Consider the following 18,488-nt stretch of genomic DNA (forward strand, 5'->3'; position numbering starts at 1 on the left):
ATTAAAAGTGAGAATCCTACCTCCAGTCTTGCTTCAACTCGGATTATGTTGCACATTTGTCTGCCACTCTGAAGAGCAAAAAGAGTTCTGTTCCCTGTGCACAGACTGTCATGAAGCCACTCATAATCCCTGCTTGCAAAATTCAGTATATTCAGTTTCCAGAGTCTTTTGGTAGAAGATCAAAAAACAATTCATTGAAAAAATTGCTGCTGTATTTCACAGAATAAACATAAGATAGTGGTGGGTATCTTAAATATGTATTTGTTCATTTTGCCTTTGCTTCAGACAGGCCATTCCCACTGCACTAAATTGCAAAGATTTTTCCATAAGTACCTCGCAAACATCTGAATTCTCTGAGATGGAAAATTGTTAGTGATCCCACAGTAGACTGAAAAGACTCTGAATCTTTCATAACCAGGTCTTTAAGAAAGGACATATTATTTCTGAGTATTGAAGTGCTGAGTTACTCAAAGTTTTCAGCTCCTACAAAGTCAGCGTTGGCCCCAAAAGCTCAGAGAAGGTGCCAGAGAGCCTTCCTAGAGGCTGCCTATGAGCCATGAATTTTATTCTTTTTTTTTTGATTTGGAAAAACATATAAAACTTGCAGGATGCATGTGCAGCATCAGTGCAAAGTGGCTTGTTTATTTGTTTTCTGGCCAAAAAACAACAGGTGCTATTACTGAGAATGTCTTGAATACAAAGAATTGCAAATGAACTCTCCCTCACAAAGAGTTTGGGGACAGATTTTCAAAAAGCAGCTCTGATATATTTACAAATTATGTGTAGGCATGCTTGTGAGCATCACCAGCACTTCCAACATAGCCACGTGCAAACTGCTCTAACGCCTGACATAAAGGGTTCTGCGGGTCCAGCCATCACCCTGCCAGCAGCAGTTTTACTCAGGCACTGCCAGCAGCAGAGTATATTTAGTTATTTAAGCGGAAGTCACGCGCTTGCTTTTGAAACTTTGCCTCAAAATGTGAAGTGGAGAAGTCAATATCCATCGGCTTATCTTTAAGAACCTAAAATCTAGAATGCTAAAAAGAACAACTGATTTGTTCTTCAGTTTACACAGAAGATGCTGTTGGCAAGTATTCATCTGGTAGAGCACATTATATCATGTGTATGTGATCAAATGTACATTCAAAGGACATCATCCCTCCGGGAAAGTCCTGCAGAGTTTAGTAAGGAACACAAACCTACTGACCGTTTTAAATTATGCTCAAGAGTCCTGTGCCAGACGAGATTTACACCAGCTTTGCACCCCGTCCGCCTCACACCAAACTGCACCACGGGCTCTCAGTGGAGGCGAGCCAATGAGGCTGTAACATAAATATGCCCAGAGGCAGCACATCCATATTGCCCTACTGGAAAGAAAGAACAAAGAAAGAAATCGGAACTAATTAGCACTGTAATGTGTCTGAGGCTAGATTTAGCGTCATTCAACAACCACGGGCAGCAGAGGAATGAAGAAAAATGGAACCAATTTGTGGCTCAGTATTTATTAGCATTTAGATAATATGCCCCATCCATCATATACAAGGCATGTTTCGAAAGTACCAGTGCTCCTGCGTCCTGAGTGCCCAGAACCCTTGTAAATCGCCCTCCTCGGATCTTGCTGAGAATAAAACACATTCATCTGGATGCAGCCGCTGGGGGAAGACATTTTTTCCTTGTGATGGAAATAAAGACTGATGATACAAAGGAGTCATAAAAGTAAGAGGCTGCAGATTAAGACAGAAGGAATCCACTCCTTCTCACTGACGTACATCTGATTTACAAGCTGCCAAGCACAGCCATGGGATTGTGGGAATAAAATCCTGGTTGACATTGACAGAGACAATTTGAAAGCAGCTAAAAATCTTCAGCCAAGTTGGTTGCTCCATTACCCAGCTGTTGTTTAGCAGGGCAGAGAAAGGGAACCCTGAGACTACAGAAAATGGCCTGTAGAGGCTCCAGGAAAGAAAACATTAAACATGATAGTAAAAAAGTTTGATTCCTCTCCTTATCCAAAAGGTAAGTAACCCTGGATAGCACCAGATTGAGACCGGTCTGAACAAGAGACCAGTTTCCAGATGTTGCAGCTACCTGCTCCTGCAAGCACTCCACACAGTCAGTCTGGGATGAATCTTGTCCGTGCCACGTGAAGCACAATTTTTTTTCTACCGGGCCATTGCTTTGCAAAGAACGGGTTCTTACCATCCTTCACTGCTTGGTGTAGAGAAGGAGATAGCGGCAGAGCTTCTTGGAAGGCATGTTGTCCTTCTCTGTTTTTCAAGTTTATTTCTCAGACACTCCAAGACCAGACTCGCAGAAATCCCATCAATTTTTGACTCAATAAAACCCCAAGGAAGTGGCTGAAATTAAAGATACAGAAAATTAATCATACACTTAGGCACTCTGACAAATCAAGGACTATAAAAATTAAAACACCAAATTAATCTTTTCATGTAGATTTCTACTTTGCTAAAGTTTTAATGAGTTTTGACCTTTCATCCCACTTCAGTATGGAAGACACAGTAAAAAATCTTACATAATTTCCAGGAAAAAAAAACCTCCTTGCCTAGTTTTATTTAAGAAAATAAATTGTTCTGGGTCCTAAGTAGTTGTCAGCTTGAAAACAGGCTGTTCAGTATTTCAGCAGCTGTTAACTAAAAAGAAACAAAAGAAAACAAAGTAACCCATTTCATAATGAGCATCTATCTATAATGATTATCAATCATTAATGTTGGTTAATTTATTACCACAACAGTGACATCAGACTTGGTATTCCTAGCACAGACACATAATGTCTCAAGTTACCTGTTTATTTATTTGCATAATCTTTGACAGCACAGTCAGGTTAGATGATCCATTTCTGAGTGAAATGGCAGTTCCTGGGCTGTTACCAGTGGATACAATGCTGACAGAAGAATTAACTCACAAAATGTATTTGACAAATAGATGAGCTTCAAACTCTCCAGTGGCTCAGGACTATAATGAGGAAGGAGGTTAGTAAATAGGAACATTTTAATTCAGGAACAGTGACATGCAATTAATATCAGTGCCATACAGCCACATATACTGAAAACAATTAGGATATGCTGAACGAGCAGTTATGTTTACTGAGATTTCTGTGCCAGCAAATACTGAGGATACAGTATGCTTAAAATAGCAGGAAATTGCAGTTCCATATAACTGTTTCTTTAAAGTTCAGCATCTCCCTTTTTTCCCCCCACCACACACACGCACACTTGTATGAATATAATTTAACGGCAGTAATACCACCGTGGTGCATTGTATCTTCACGGGTTTCATTAATTTGCACATCTACCCCAGAAATCACCTCACCACCGCATTTTGAGTTCTTTAAAGGGATTTTAAATGTCAAAAATGTATCCAAGAGAGACACTTCTACATTCCTAGGCCCAAATCCACTACATCTTTCCACAACCTTGGAAGAGGCAGAAATTAACCCAGAGACTGATGAGGGGCTCAGCTCACACTTTCCTCCATCCTGTAAAGCAGAATTGGGTCTGACACCCCCATCCACTTGACTCCCCTCTCCGCCACCCCACAGCCCCAGGGCTCAGTCACCCAATGGCTCCGTCTCTGTGGGGTTACCTCTCTGCTAACAATTCATTCATGGGGTTCAGCAAGGCCAAAGGCAAGGTCCTGCCCATGGGTCGGGGCAATCCCCAGCACAAACCCAGGCTGGGCCCTCGAGGAGCGGCTGGAGAGCAGCCCCAAGGAGAGGGGCTGGGGGGGTTGGTGGGGGGAAAACTGCCCGTGAGCCCAGAACCCCCCCGTGCCCTGGGCTGCAGCCAGAGCAGGGGGGGCAGCAGGGCCAGGGAGGGGATTCTCCCCCTCTGCTCCGCTCTGGGGAGACCCCCCTGCAGTGCTGGGGCCAGCTCGGGGGCCCCCAACAGCAGAAGGACACGGAGCTGCTCGAGCGGGGCCAGAGGAGGCCACGGAGATGCTGGGGGGGCTGGAGCAGCTCCCCTGGGGGGCCGGGCTGAGAGAGTTGGGGGGGTTCAGCCTGGAGAAGAGAAGGCTCCGGGGAGCCCTTCGAGCGGCCTCCCAGGGCTTAAAGGGGGGACAGGAGAGGTGGGGAGGGACTCTGGGTGATGGTTTTAAACTGTCAGAGGGCAGATTTAGGTGAGATGTAAGGCAGAAATTGTTCCCTGTGTGGGGGGTGAGGTGCTGGCCCAGGGTGCCCAGAGCAGCTGTGGCTGCCCCCTCCCTGGAAGGGTTCCAGGCCAGGTTGGACGGGGCTGGGAGCACCCTGTACTCTAAAATACACTTGCAAAATGTGCCACCTCATCTTTTAAAAAGTGCAAGTGATCCCTATCTTGATTACCAGCATTATCTGAGCGATACCAGTTCCTCCCAGTACAGACATAAGACTGAAATAAAGGTTGCTACCAAGTCTAACATCACCAACGCTACTCCTTGAAGTCGGCCCTCAGTGGTCTGGTATAAATTGATATGACACAGTCTGGTTTTCTAAACTTGTCATAAATAATGTACTACCTGTAATGGTGTGGCAATGATCCTCTCTTTCTCTGGCCATTGTCCTACACAGTTCTGTTCTTGCCTGTGGGATTATCTGAAAAGCCCAGCCAAACTCATGGCTGAACTTTTATATCTTAAATTTGGCTCCTGGATAAAATGCTACTTGACACTCGACAACCTTAGATCTTGCAACTTCTAAAGTATGTGAGCATAAGTCTCCTGGTAGAACAAATACTGAGCCTGACGGTAAAGGGCTTTCTTGGGGGATAAACAACTCCCCAGTTGCTCAGCTGCTGCACCTCATGTCAGTTGACTGTAACAAATCCATGACAAAGAGGGAACAGGGAGGAGAAGGCTGGCTGATTTCTTCAGTCTAGCCCACAAACAGATACAGATGCAACCACACCAAAAATAGGAAGTATACTCAAAGAAATATGAGAAATTAAACACACACAAGTATATACAGTGCTCAAGAATAGTGAAGGGTATGCAGGGGATGGTACAGCCATACATAAAGGTAACATATGAGCCTCTTCTCCATCCTTAGCCCCCCCACATTATGGCACACCACAGGATTAAAAAAACAAATGGGTAGATGGCATCTCATGTGCTGTACTGGAACCCCACCTCTGCACTGTCATCAAACCAATAGCTGGAGGTTTTTTTCAAAGCCAGAAAACCTCTATTAAACCCAAGCAGCAGGCAAAACAGCTGAACCAAACAAGTGACTAACGCGTGCCCACTGCCAGTGACAGCCGACATTGGAGGGGGCATGTGGGAATGAGAGATGAGTGCTCTTTTTCGTTCTAAATACTCCTGGAAGCTCAAGAATTTAGTAACGTTTTCCATGGCAGCAGCAAGGTGTGACACATTCGTGGTGACTGGTCCAGGCAGGTGAAAATGTGTCCAGTGGCCGAGCTGACAGAGCACACGAGGAGGAGAGATGACTGCTGCCGCCTTCGCTGTTTCAGTTGATGCCCCACCTTCTTCCGCCTTACCCTTTGCTTTTGCTCTTTCTGAATATATTGTTGCTGCTTCTGGCTCAGCGTCTGCCTTCTGCTAACGTTGCCACTTGGGTGATTATGCCGCCTTGGCGCCTGCACCTGCGGCTCCCCACCTGCCCCTGGCTCTCCGCTAGCAGCCACCCACACCGCCAGGAACGCGTGTCTTGGCGTGACAAGTCCTCCAAGGTGGGCGAAGTGCAGGAGGGCGGCAAAACTTGCAGGGGATCCGTCCCCGGAGGGTTTGATTTGTGCAAGACAGAACGTAAAAAAAGAGCATGTAAACCCAACACCTTTTGCATTTGGTTTGAAAATGCTAAAACCTGCCGTGGCCCCCACGCTGGTTTACCCACAAGCTGCTTAGCTCGTAGGCCCGGCAGGCCACGGCTGCCTGCACAGTTACAAGGCAGGCTGAGCTTAGGGAGCTCCTTTTCTCCTCAATCCACTGTTGTGCCCTTCCCAAAAGACCCAAAGCCTTGGGCCCAGCCTGGGCTACGTGGAGATGCCGGGAGGGAAGGTGCAACCTGTTGTGCTCACCCAAGTGCCCGGCCTGGCCTGGCCACACCGGGATGGAGGTCCCAGCTTTAAACACGTCAGTCAACAGCATGCACCCAAATTTTACCAAAAGCTGTGCTTGAGTGTAGGTTTGGGGGCAAACACTGTGATACAAGGGGACTTTGGACTCAAGCAGTGATGCAAGCTCACGCTCAAAATACCATATAGATGTACCTGTTGTCTCCGATGTGAACCCAAGCCTAAATACGTGAAATTCTTCTTTTTCCTTTATGATGAATATGCATAAATTTGTGTCTTCCCATGCAAAAAGTCGCATCATGGGCATGTCATCATGAAAAACACCGTATAACTTCACTGTAGTAAAGTACAGAAATCTTGCATGATGAATCAGTTTTTCTAAAATTTACGTAGTACGCATGGAAGAAGCCTGACAGGCGTCTCATCTGAGTTATTGGCTGGCACTGTCCTCTATACCTGCTGCACTGCTGAGCCAACGTCAGGTTCACAGTATGCATCCTACTTCTATTTCTATTTCTATTCAATGGGAGTTACAGCTTATTATTTCAAGGAAGGTTCATGGTTCTTCCTGAATATAGTGTACTTTTACTGGCGCACAAGAAAAAGTGCACCTCATAGGAATGAGGCTGTGAAAAGAAAAGAGCACGAAAGAGTCCATTAGGGAATGCAGAAGCCATTCAAGGTCTTCTCAAGATTAACAGCATTTTTATGGAGATTTAGTTGCCCGCCTTTCTGCTGATGCTTTCAGTAGGAAGCCACAGTAACTTGACTTAAAATTAAATGAAGCTACTTAAACGCATAAAGTTAACCAACCACTTAATTAGTTTCCTAGTCAGACTCTTTTTGTAAAATGAAAGAGGGGGAGGCATTCATGTTCATTTGTCTCACAACTAAAACCCTTTTTTTCTTTTTTTTTAAAAGGAAGGATTGATACTTTGCTGTTTATTCACAGGGAAAAGATCCGGTGTCTCTGTATGGAAGCATGCTGTCCTCTAAAAGAAATTTAATGTTCATCAAAATCACACCGTATTTTAAAATGCCTCTCTGAGCATCTCATTTCTTAGCTAACAGCTGCTTGCACCGTGGGTAGACAGAGCATACACTTGCACCTCAGCACATTCCTTCCAGTGATGAAGTGAAAAAATAACAAGAACAGAGACATCAAGGGGAAAATGGAGGAAGACCTGGGCAGGGTCTTGCTCAAACGGCAATCAGTTGTCTCAGACGCTTTGTTAAGAGACGGCATCCCTACCATTTTACACCTCTTCCTTTCTTGAGTTACCTTGTCCCTTGTAATACACTTCACAGCTGAAACCAGGACTCCCCCTTTCCCAAGCACACCATCCCAAGGCTGGGCACCCAGGGCACCCACATATACTTACATTCCTCAGACCTGCAAAACCTCTCAGGCTGGCTTTGCTCTTTGCCGTTTTGCTAGACTATCATCTTGAGAAATAATGACGCCTGGGAGCTGTCGTCTGGACACGGGTTTGGCTTTTGCAGGAGCGGGGGCATAATCCTGGAAAGCAGAGCTTGCCAAGGACCCTTCCACCAGAGCACAAGTAGATTTGGGCTGCCTGACAGGTTGGGTTCAGACCCGTGATAGCTTTGCGCAATGTTATCCTTTCTGTATCGGGATACAAGCGCTCTGCTAATCACGCCACAATCTTCTCTCACGAAATCAAATGGCTTTACTAGATCATGTCACCAGGCAGTCAGCAGCCCTGTGATTGTTTGAGGATGAAGCGCCTCATTGTAGGGACCTGTCCTACTGCTTTGTCAGGGTTCACCGGCTACTGAGAAACGAATATCTCAAGGGGCTGAAAGGCTGCAGTCGTGATTCTCGACACGGAGAAGGAGACAAACGTGAGGCACTGCTTTGAGCTCACTTCTCTCCTGAGGCCTCAGCTGTAGCTCTGGCAGAATGACAGTGGAGAGACACTTGCAATGTGTGCAGACATTTCAATAGCTGTGCTGCCTTACATCAGGATAATACGTTGAGGTATGGTTATGTTATTTCTGTTCTCAGAGGCAGAAGAATCAGGCTTTTTTAGAACCTCTATAACTGTTCATCTTCCATGCTTTCATTATACATTTCAGAGAAAAGTGAAAAAACACTGTTTTTCTCTGCTTTTTTCCTCCTAGAAATAGCCATAGCCATAGCAGGCAACTGCATGAAAATCAATTGGTTTTCCCTGGACTATGGTAAGGGTTCTTCTGAGAAAGAACCAGCAACTCATTACATGCTTTAGAAGCCCCACCCTGCACAAATTCTGACTGTTTTTATCTGCTTTCTGACTGAACTTTATCTTTAATATATTCATGACTATCATTAATTACCAGATTTCCCTGCAAATAGCTGGGAATATTTCTCAGGTCTGAGAGATTGTCCTAACACGGGCAGAGGGAAACATTCTTTTCAGATTTTTAAAGAGGAGCCTGGGGCAGCCCGGGAGCATGGAAGTCTCCGATAACTAACCAGGCAGAAGAATAAGCAACCTTGCTCACAGATTCCTAACCTTTCTTTTTACGCCTTCATCTTCCTTTATCATCCTGCTGCCTTCTTGTATCGCCACCCGATCATGAAGACTTCCAAACACATGGATGGGAGGTAAGAAGCAAGAGATATCTCATCTTGTAGGCAAAGTGATGGGTAACCAGGCTCTTACACCCAGATCCTAATGCTGAAAGCCCTTACACACATCAGAATTAAGATCAGTGGTCCTGGATTAGTTTGAAGAGAAGCAAATGTTAAAAAAAAAAAACCACACAAGCAGGGGCTTAGGCTTAGAACCCATTACTTGCCTTGACTGGATAGCCTGATCCTTCTGCTGAGCTTAATGGAAGCACTCCTGATGGCGTAGCAAGAAGAGAATAATGAGACACTAGTTAGGCTGAAATCCAGGTTACAGGCACGGCTATATGATGAAATGCGGATAAGATTAGGTAGTAACACTTACCCTATAATTAAGATTAAATGCTAACAGCATTCTCATGTGCATTGTGACTGCAGCCAAGCAGCCCTCAGTCCGTGTCGGGCTACGGCCGACTGCAATGGAGCAGCAGCTGCATTTTACATCGACGGTTGCCTGAAAGAAGAAACCTTTAATTGCAAATAAAATCAAAAGCCGCCTCTCCTCTTTCTACTATTTTAGAGCACCGTGTAAGTTCTGCAAGAAGTATGTATGGGAAAAGTTTAACACATCTTTGTGTCATGACTTGTGCTAGCTAAAGATAATAGAGAGAGATGCCCCATCCTTCTGGTCCCATGTTTCCTTGTGGTGGCAGACGCGGTCAGGCAGAGGGCTGATGCAGACGTCTGTGTCGCTTTTCTGATAAGATCTGACAATATTAACGAGATTCAGGAACGACTCGTCATGGTGAAAGGTCAGTAATGGCTTCGTTTTACTCTTGAATCCTGACAGGAAAAATTGTGTGAGTAGTGAGAGTGGTATATCAGAAAAGGAGGAGAAAAGAAATTAAAAAAAAAGGCAGGGGAAAAGCTAATTACAATCTGCATCCAATTTGAAACACTTCTCTTGGACAGACTCATTATCAACACTGTAATCAGGCATTTCACCTGTCATGTAGTGCCCAATAAACACTGATATTCTGTTATTTACATATTGCCATCTAGTATCTATTAAAGCTCGTTAACACTCCCACAGAGGCTACGAGAACCCTCCCCGTGGTAGTATTTCCCATTCTATCTGCATCTTCTTTTCTTCCTTTTTTTTTTTTTTTGCTTCTGTGGTCAGGTAGGAATCAAACAGTGAGAGTTTCTTGCTAACTCCTTTCGACATCTCTGGTAAGGTTATCTGGGATCCTAATGGTACAGCCTAAACTTAGACTCAAAAGCAGAAAATCACTAATGGGCTCCTGTGAGCGGTGGAGATTCTGCTCTTTTTCAGGCTTTAAAGCTCCCCGCCGCGGATTGAGCCAGTTTGGTCTTCTGACATGGAAAAGCTGTCAGTCATCTCAGCCAGTGCCCTCACTAAGCGAGGCATTTCATAAGCCACATGACCCAAGCAGTCAAGACACTGGGCAGCGAAAGGCAACAAGTGTCTTAGATGTGTACGGCGCTATTAGGGATAGAGATGGGAGCCCACGTGCTCCCAGACATCGGCTGTTTTTTTTTTTCCCTACTCTTCACCTTTGCCTGAAAGGGAATGTATCGACAAAGGGAAACTTCAGCCAGAGTTTAATCAAAGCTTCAGACAAAAAGGCTGGAAGTCTGTCCGTGTCTGTTAAAAGGCTGAGAAAACTTTAAGGTCTGTTGTCTGACAGGGGTAGCACTCATTATACTACATTCCAGACTCATCGTTAGGCTAAAATGAAGGGCCCATTGCTACAAAGTGCAGAGCTGGGAAGAGAAGAGAATGAGTCCCAACGGCTCTTCCATAAATCAGATGTCCTTGCTGGCCACTTGCTTTGTTACTCCACAGATGGCCTTTCCTAGCATGTACACATGTTGCTCTATTTGCTTTTGGCTCTTTGCACAGCAAGAGCACGGACCCTTTCTCTTTTTTGTCTGCAGAGATGATTGTCAAATGAAAGGCAGAGTCGCTTCTGCTGGAACATCTGTAAGGATCAAAGGGAAATGGTTGTTCTTCTCAAGCTGGTGTTGAAGTACAGAAAAAGAAAACAATCCTCGGAAGAAAAGTTGCTTTGACTTCTATTCCCACCCTTCAGCTGGGAGCGGTACTGGCCAACAGCACCAGAGAAGGATGAGATCAGGCCTCCGTTGCCTTGAAGGCTACTGTCCTGGACAGTGGCTGTTTTCCACCTCGACTCGGGACTAGTATATATGACACAAGAAGTACCACAGAATTGCAGCTGTTTTGAAGGACTTACTGGACCTACTTAGTGGCAAAAGGAAGTATGTGACCAGTCTCCGACCAGTGTGTAGCGAACAAAGTTCCCAATCACAGCTCATGCTGTGGGGGTCAACGTCCAGGACTGTCCTGGTCACATACTCATCAGAATAGCACATGCAGTGGATACGGAGCAATTTCTGACAAGGAGGATTTTTACAGAGGGTGTTTTTAGAAGCCTGTTGTTCTTGTCAGTTCTGATGGGGAGGGGAGCAAGAGAGGAAAGTGGAAAATGAAGAGGCAGCTAACTTGAGAAATACTAAAATTGCAAGCAAGGAAATAAAAGCTGTAGCACAAAAAAAAAAAAAAAAAAAAAAAAAGTATCTTTCAGGGTTTGATGAATTCCTGCCTGTCAATCTGAGTCTATTTAAAGGATCAAATTTCATCCCGGTATATGGATTTCCAAAGTTCGTTGGAGCTACTTCAGCTTACACCATTTGTAAATAACTACTGGTCATTGTGTCTGAAAGATTGGAAATGCCCAGCACAGAAGTAATTGCACAGCAAATTTCCTTATTATGAGCAAAGCTGGTTAACTGAGGAGACCAGTATCTCTGACCTCACCTACAGGATGACACCTTGCTCGTAAATAAAAGAAAGTCATACCTCTTCTGCTGGACCTGTGGAAATCTGTAGGACAGATTGCCTCCTGTATGTTATGCACTCTGATATTCCCTGCAGCCTTCTTCTGTAAGAGCAGTTCACCGTAACAGAAGAGAAGAGCGGAAAGCAATTGCCACATTCAGTTTGTATGGTCTATTAAAAAAGTAAAGTAATGATATATAAGTCTGGCAACAATATCTAACCTCAGGACAGCAGTCCTTTGGAAAAAGATGTGATCATGTAAAATTAAGGAGTCTATCATAATGTAAATGGGCAAAGGGGCTAATTAAATTCATAAAATCAACCACCATTCTGCTATTTTCTGATTGCAGAGTTCTTCTATTTGCAGCCTTTATAAACTGAGTTTAATGTAACTTTTTGTGTACAATAAAGAGCTTTCTTATTAGCTGTGGCTTGTCTATTCTCTCACCTGTATGCCTGCCTGGATTGAGTCACAGCACAATGAGTCTCTTGCCTCCTGAAGTCATGTAATTATCTCAGGATCTTAAATTAAAAAATGGGACTTTTGTAAACCATTCTGTTCTGAAGGAAAGTGTGAGTAGGCGAATCCAGTGCAACCAGTGTATTTCTGTCTGTGGAGAGCCTGAAACAATAGTTTTGAGAGACATTAAATGTTGTGTGTATCCTAATAGAAAACTAATTATTCCAGCAACTCTTTCAACGCCATCACATTAGGGAACTCTGTCACCCCAATGGATATTTATGGGAGTAAGTACTTGGAGAAATCTTGCAGATGACTCTAGCTGTTATTACTTCTGTTTGTTCTAAAGATAAATCTCCTTGCTCTTTCTGGGAGAATACATGAACCCAATGCTCGGAAGCGCTTAGGTCCCTGCCTTAATACCTGGGGGCTTGCTCTTCTGAGTCTGGATTTCCACATGCCACCTGCTGATCTGTGCCCTGGCTCTTTTGTCTTTGCCTCATGCTCTGGGGATACGAAGGGGCTGAGAAACTCCTCAAACTCCTGCAAGTGAAGGGTGCCTATTTGCAAACGAGGACACAGCTAATGGCAGTGTGCTTTGGTAACTCCTTCCTCCAGGATAGTCCTCGGGAGTGTCAGAGTACACAGCAGCACCGGGAGCAAAGAACCACAGAGAGACAGGCTGCTGATCAGAGACACACAGTTATTTTTAAGCCATCTCTCACATATAGGCAGTTCATGTTTATGGAACACGATGCAGGAGAGATCTTAAAACCAAAGCATCTCTTCAGCTAAGCATATCCAGGACAAATCTGAGGTGAATGATACCCTCTAACTCCCTTCCAGAGCCATCTTAGTGGTAATCAGAGGAAACATTTCCTAGAGAAAGAGTTCATATCAAATTTATAAGCCTTCCCTTGGGGAGGAAACATCCATTTCCCCTTTCTACCTGTCATTCTTCTTCGTTTATTGAATCAATAAGGCATGAAATTTGGCAGGCTTTAAGTAAAAAAATGAGCTGTTCATATTAAAGAGCGCCTGGATGGATAAAAAAAAAAAAATCAAACTGTTAGAATTGAGATTCAGTTAATAGGAGTAAAAATAAATAGAAACAGAATCTAAATGTAAATGAACATTACATCACCACTGGCATTTAAGCTCATTTTCAAATACAGAATTAGAAACAGATTTAACTTGCTGAAACTTGCTGTGTTCATACAGATATAGCTGCTGTGGGGGACACAGGTCTGAACATTTTGTCTGTAGCTTCTGCTCCCCAAACAAGCCACAGCTGGGGGTTCTTATGGGACAAGAAAGGAGCAAGAGGGATCATGCAGAGGGGGCAAATCCCTACTTTCTGGTCAAAAGGATAGCTAAGAGGTTAGGAGGAATATGATTACGTTCCTGTTTCCCTGTCCTTTGTAAACTGCTGCAATATGACAGCCACTATGTCTGAGTTACCTTGACCCTTCTGGGTGGTGTCTGAATTTACCTCCTTAGCAGCTCCTACGCTTCCAGGTCCTCCAGCAGCTCCGACGGGAGACTCGTTGCTGCCAGGCACTCACATCACAAAGTCCCATCTGTCCATGGATCTGTCGAGTGTAATTTCCCTGAAACTGTTATCAGGAGGGCAACTGCTCTGTCTACGGGACAATCCTTGTTTCATCAAAGGCAGCCAGGAGGTCTGCAGCTGAGTGAAAAAATACCAAATAGGTGGTGAGATGCACTTCTGTCTGAGGAGCCAGTTGAGTACCACACCACCATGTGCTGCTTTCAGAGCTCACAGCTGATTTCTTCCTTGGCCTGCCTCTCTACAGCCTGAAAGTTCTTCCTCTCTCACCTCTGGAGACCATTGTTCACATACCTATGTTTTCCTCTTTCCACAAGGAAAGAAATTGATAGCAGTTACTCTAAGCTAATATTATCAGCAGGTCACAGCAGCTTTTCTGGGTGTCTTCAAGCTTCAAGGGCATTTTTCAAAGCTACCCATCCCTATTCTGTGCTCTGACTTCCAACCTGATGAGTATAATTTTCCCCTACTCAAAGGTGAGCTATTTTGTTCAACTACAAGCATGGGGTCCATCATTTAGGTGAAGATGCAGCGATTATATCTGAGTCTGGTTCTTTTGAGAATGACTGTGTCCCACACTGCCTATCAAAGAGCAAAGTTTAACGCTACTCTCACTCCCACTAATCCTTTTGTGTAATGTCACATTATGCATTCGCTTCTACAACTATTTTTGTAGCTCAGGGTCTTAACTAGCATCTTCCAGCTTCAACTGCCTTTGAAACTGCATTACATTCAGCAGTGAAGATTTGGTCTTCTTTTCTAACACACGCACAGAATTCATTTTTTATCCTACTAAAATGACAACACTTACACATTTCTTTTCTTGAGGACACACCTTTGCTTGAGGATTTTTCAAGTTTAGGCAGACACAGCACGAGAAGGGGGAGAATCTCTCCTTCCAGTCACTGTTACTGTAATAATCCTGCAGAGCAACCCCACACAGATCTCAGAACTCTGTCAAATCCTTTTACTAGCCTTTATTCTGCCTGGATGGTTTTATCAGCATATTAGCACAGAGCCACACTGTGATGGGCAGGAAGGTCCTGTTTATTGCTAGATGGTTTGAAGATAAGCGGAGCATATAGTCCCAATGAGGTGGGATCTAATTACTAAGGTTTTAATGAAAAAAATATGATGATGAGATGATGTATAAAATACGAAAACCACACGTGAGAAATCCAGACCTTGCTGGCTGCACTGTTATTCATATAGCATCAACTTATTTTGTTGAAATACAAGACTGATTTTAACCAATCTCATATTCTGATCAATTATCTTTGAAATTGTACAGCTCACTGTGATGACTGGGAAATACCTATGTATAAATTGTTGATCTCTACCGATAAAGAGGTTTGATCCCAGCACCCCACAGCTGGTAACACCAGTCTTCAAGCTCATTCTTGAAGAGTAGGAGACTTATTCCATTGTAGGGTTCACCTCAAATGGCAGATACACATCAAGAGGTTTCCTACACCTTGTGTTCTGTAATCCTCTGCAGAGGTAATCTGGTTTGTGTTTGCTAGCTTCAACTGAATTCATTCAACAACAAGTAGATTAAAGGTGAAAGCATATAATTTAATTCTAGCACAGAAAAAAGGTTATTCTCTTAATTATTAAGCGAGAAAGAAGATTACAAAAAGAGGAAAGTAAGCCAAAATGTAATTTTAGCATCAACTTTCTTTCCCAGCTGTCATCTCAAATCCTTGAGGTACATATTAGCCATACAAACTCAAGGCACGAGTTATAAACTGAAAATACAGCTTGAGTACTATCTCATAGAGCAAGACCTTAAAGCTGGTGCACCTGAAGAACTCCATCCACCAGACCTACACACAGTAGTAACCTGCTTAATTTCTTCTCTTCTCTTATTCAAAATGGCCCATTACTACCCATTTATATTGCTAATCTCACTCATCCTTCCATCTGTTGGGGCAGAATGGCCCTTCTTGTCCAGGACAGTTGGGGTGAAACTTGGAGTTTACAATTCAGTGGCACTCCTCCCATCAGTAGATTTCTTCTGGCTTAAATAGCCTTTTGGCAGGCCACAACATTTTGAGGACTGTCATGATATAAGTCATAAAAAGCACAACTGTGATAACATTATTCAGCAATTCCACTAATCTCATACAACAATTCTGCCAATGTTGTAGCCCAGCAGGACCTCAGTTTTTCAGGGAGACTGGAGGTTAAAACCTTATTAAGGCAGATGACAAAGCAGGCTTTTAGAGTTGCTTTGCCCAACCCTTTTCTCCCTCCTTTGGTCACTTTTAGGAGCTCATGCCAACTCATTCATCTTTCATAGACTTGGATCCCATGGGTCTAAACCCTTTAATTATAAAAGGCCTCTACCTGGAAAACATCATCTTCATCTCAGGGAATCTTGCCTTAAGCATCCTGTCTCCAGCCATGGAGCAGTGACAAATGCTTCAGAAGTTGAAAAAAAAAAAAAAAAAAAGAGATAATAATCTGCTTATTAAGACAAATAACATCTAAGCCCTAACCAGCAATAATCACCATGAGTTATCCTCTGAAGAAGGCTGTTCTGCTGTCTCCTTCTGTCATCTTCATCGTCCTTCACCACATCTTTTGATTATGCTGCCTGATTTAACAGTTAGGTCTCTTTACCTCTCCATGGAATAATGCTTGGGCCATTGAATTTTTTGGCTTATGGATATAGCGTATCACAAAGAGGAGCAAAATAATCACTGCATGTCCCTGAACTCAGAGCAACCTCTTTGGATATTGGGAGTTATACCATGACTGCAGATCAGCAGCAGAAATGGTTAACAGTCTGGATTTATGGGCAGCTAATAGCTATGTAACCTAGCAGTTAGTGAGGCAAGAACTCATTGATAATACATCATGGAACCAGTAAATTATTTTTATAAAGGCAAGCAGTAAAATTGATTTCCATATGGAATTTCTTCTTACTTTGATTTTCCTAATATCACTATCCTGAATCACTCTGAGCTGGAGAGTCAAACTTAACAGATTTGGAAATATCCACAGAACTATTTGTGATGACACAAAAGAAATCATTATCCGTTTAAAGTTCCTTCAGCATGTTTGGGTATAATTTAGTTCGTAACACAGTGACATTAATACAAAATTACTGAATCCCTAGAGGTCTTAAAGAAAAACTACTTCTTACTGTGAAGAGAGGAATAAACCATCTCATTTCAAGAAAGATTCCTGATAGATGAAGAAAGGCAAATTCATGCAAAGCAGACTTCAGAAAAATTTGAAAAAGCCAATAATTCTTCTTCCCTTTTGATGAAGAAAATTCAGAGCAACTATATTTATATTCATAGCCAGAAAACAACATTCTGTTTTCTGAAAAAGAACAGGGTTCACGAAGACTTACCTTAGGTCTAATGTAATACAGGGTCAATGTAGTTATTGGTTGTCTCTGATCTCCACCTCTCTGAATAGATCTTTTCTGAACAAGAATTCTATTAAAAGATCAGTTGAATGCTGCTTTCAGCCTGAAATCATTATCTTGTCGCAAAGGCCCGAGACCTCAAAACTGAAGATTTTTCCTTTCTTATACACCCACATCCATGCACACACAAATGCTTAAGTTCTAATATCGTAGGAAGCTTTTATCACTGGTGGGCTTCTCACTTCATTTGAGATCATTCAGTCTTTCCTTCCGTTTGTCTCCCTAAGAATTGTCATGTAACTGTGAAAGTGTGTCATCTTTGCCAAGGAAAGCCATACGAGGCATGAGATGGGAGGGAGTGAGCAGGGGAAAAAGGTAAACAGCAACATCTGCATTCAGATTTAAGTGAACAGTGACACGAAGCAATTTAAATCTCAACTGTTGAGGAGTGTTTAGCCACACAACAGGCCCAGACCACCCCGCACGCTGCTGCAAGCAGGGCCAACATCACGACACGCGGGACCGCGCGTTTCTGCAGGTGCTTTGCAGGACAGAATAAAGGCAGGCCCAGCAGCCTGGAAAGCAGAAGCAGGCAAAAGCGCTGGGGACCTCTGCAAACACAAGTCATAATTTCACACAGACACTAAAGAAAGGCTTTGCCAGCTCTTTCAGGCACTGAACCTTGGTGTTGGTCTCCTTTGCTTCTATATTAAGGCACCAAGAACTGTTTTTCCATCCCTCACTGTAAATTCAGTAAATTACTAAGTGGCTTAGCTGGCAGTTGAGGAGTGATGTTCCAGCTGATCGCCGAGGAGGGGTCTGTGCTGCAGCCCCCAGCTCCAGAGAGAGCCCTGCAGGCAAGTCTGGAATGACACGCCTGGTGATGAGAGGCCCCGTGTCTCCCGAGCGCTACGTGCCTGTTTGCTTTTAATGATGAATAATTTGCTCAGGGAAGGAAGGGAAAGTTGAGAAGCCTCATTTTGTAGGAGCTCTCTGCAGCACTTGGTAACCTGTGAAATGCCTTGTTTTTGGAAACCAGGCTTTCTACAAGCACAGAAGATGATCTGTCAGATGCAGCTATCCCTTTGTGAGAGACTTGACGTGCTCAGGTCTGGGAGAGTTCTAGGGAAGACAGGGAGAATTATGTAGCCATAAACATGGTGCCTCTTATACTCTAGGTATTTTTGTGTCATTTCAGGTAATAAAGAGTTAAAGTTCAGTAAACACAAAGACTCCATGGGCAGCTAAAGAAGATTTATGATGATTGTCCCTTATTCTTACACACCGTAGACACTCAAATTATTTTGTCAGGACTGGGGCTGGTATCTAAGCTGCTAGGTTTGAAACAAAATTCTTAAATGTGGGAAGAAGAGGGGAGAGAGGTCCTTGCCTCTCATTTGCAAGGAGCAAGAATGACAGAGGAAAAAGATGTTAATTTAGCATCTTACCAAAGGAAAGATGGCACACTGAAATTTAATCGTGCCTGATATGGCAGATAGAATTATTTTTATTTTAAGAGGAAAAGCTTAAACGTTTCACAAAATATGCATTCTCTGTGATTATTTGTAAAGAATCATAGATGTGCTTG

General features: G+C 43.5%; 1 protein-coding gene across 1 annotated transcript in view; it reads right to left on the reverse strand.

Moving 5' to 3' along the window:
• Positions 1-18,488, reverse strand: part of CUNH8orf48 (chromosome unknown C8orf48 homolog) — a 117,154-nt gene that overhangs the window by 44,392 nt on the left and 54,274 nt on the right. The window contains exons 8-9 of the mRNA XM_042807251.1: positions 2,200-2,357; positions 1,208-1,367 (exon numbers count right to left, since the gene is read on the reverse strand). The gene's annotated coding sequence lies outside the window, so the exon portion shown is untranslated. The remainder of the gene's footprint in view (positions 1-1,207; positions 1,368-2,199; positions 2,358-18,488) is intronic.

Source organism: Tyto alba, unplaced genomic scaffold (assembly GCF_018691265.1).
Source record: "Tyto alba isolate M040663 unplaced genomic scaffold, T.alba_DEE_v4.0 Super-Scaffold_5, whole genome shotgun sequence".
Classification (NCBI taxonomy): Eukaryota; Metazoa; Chordata; class Aves; order Strigiformes; family Tytonidae; genus Tyto; species Tyto alba.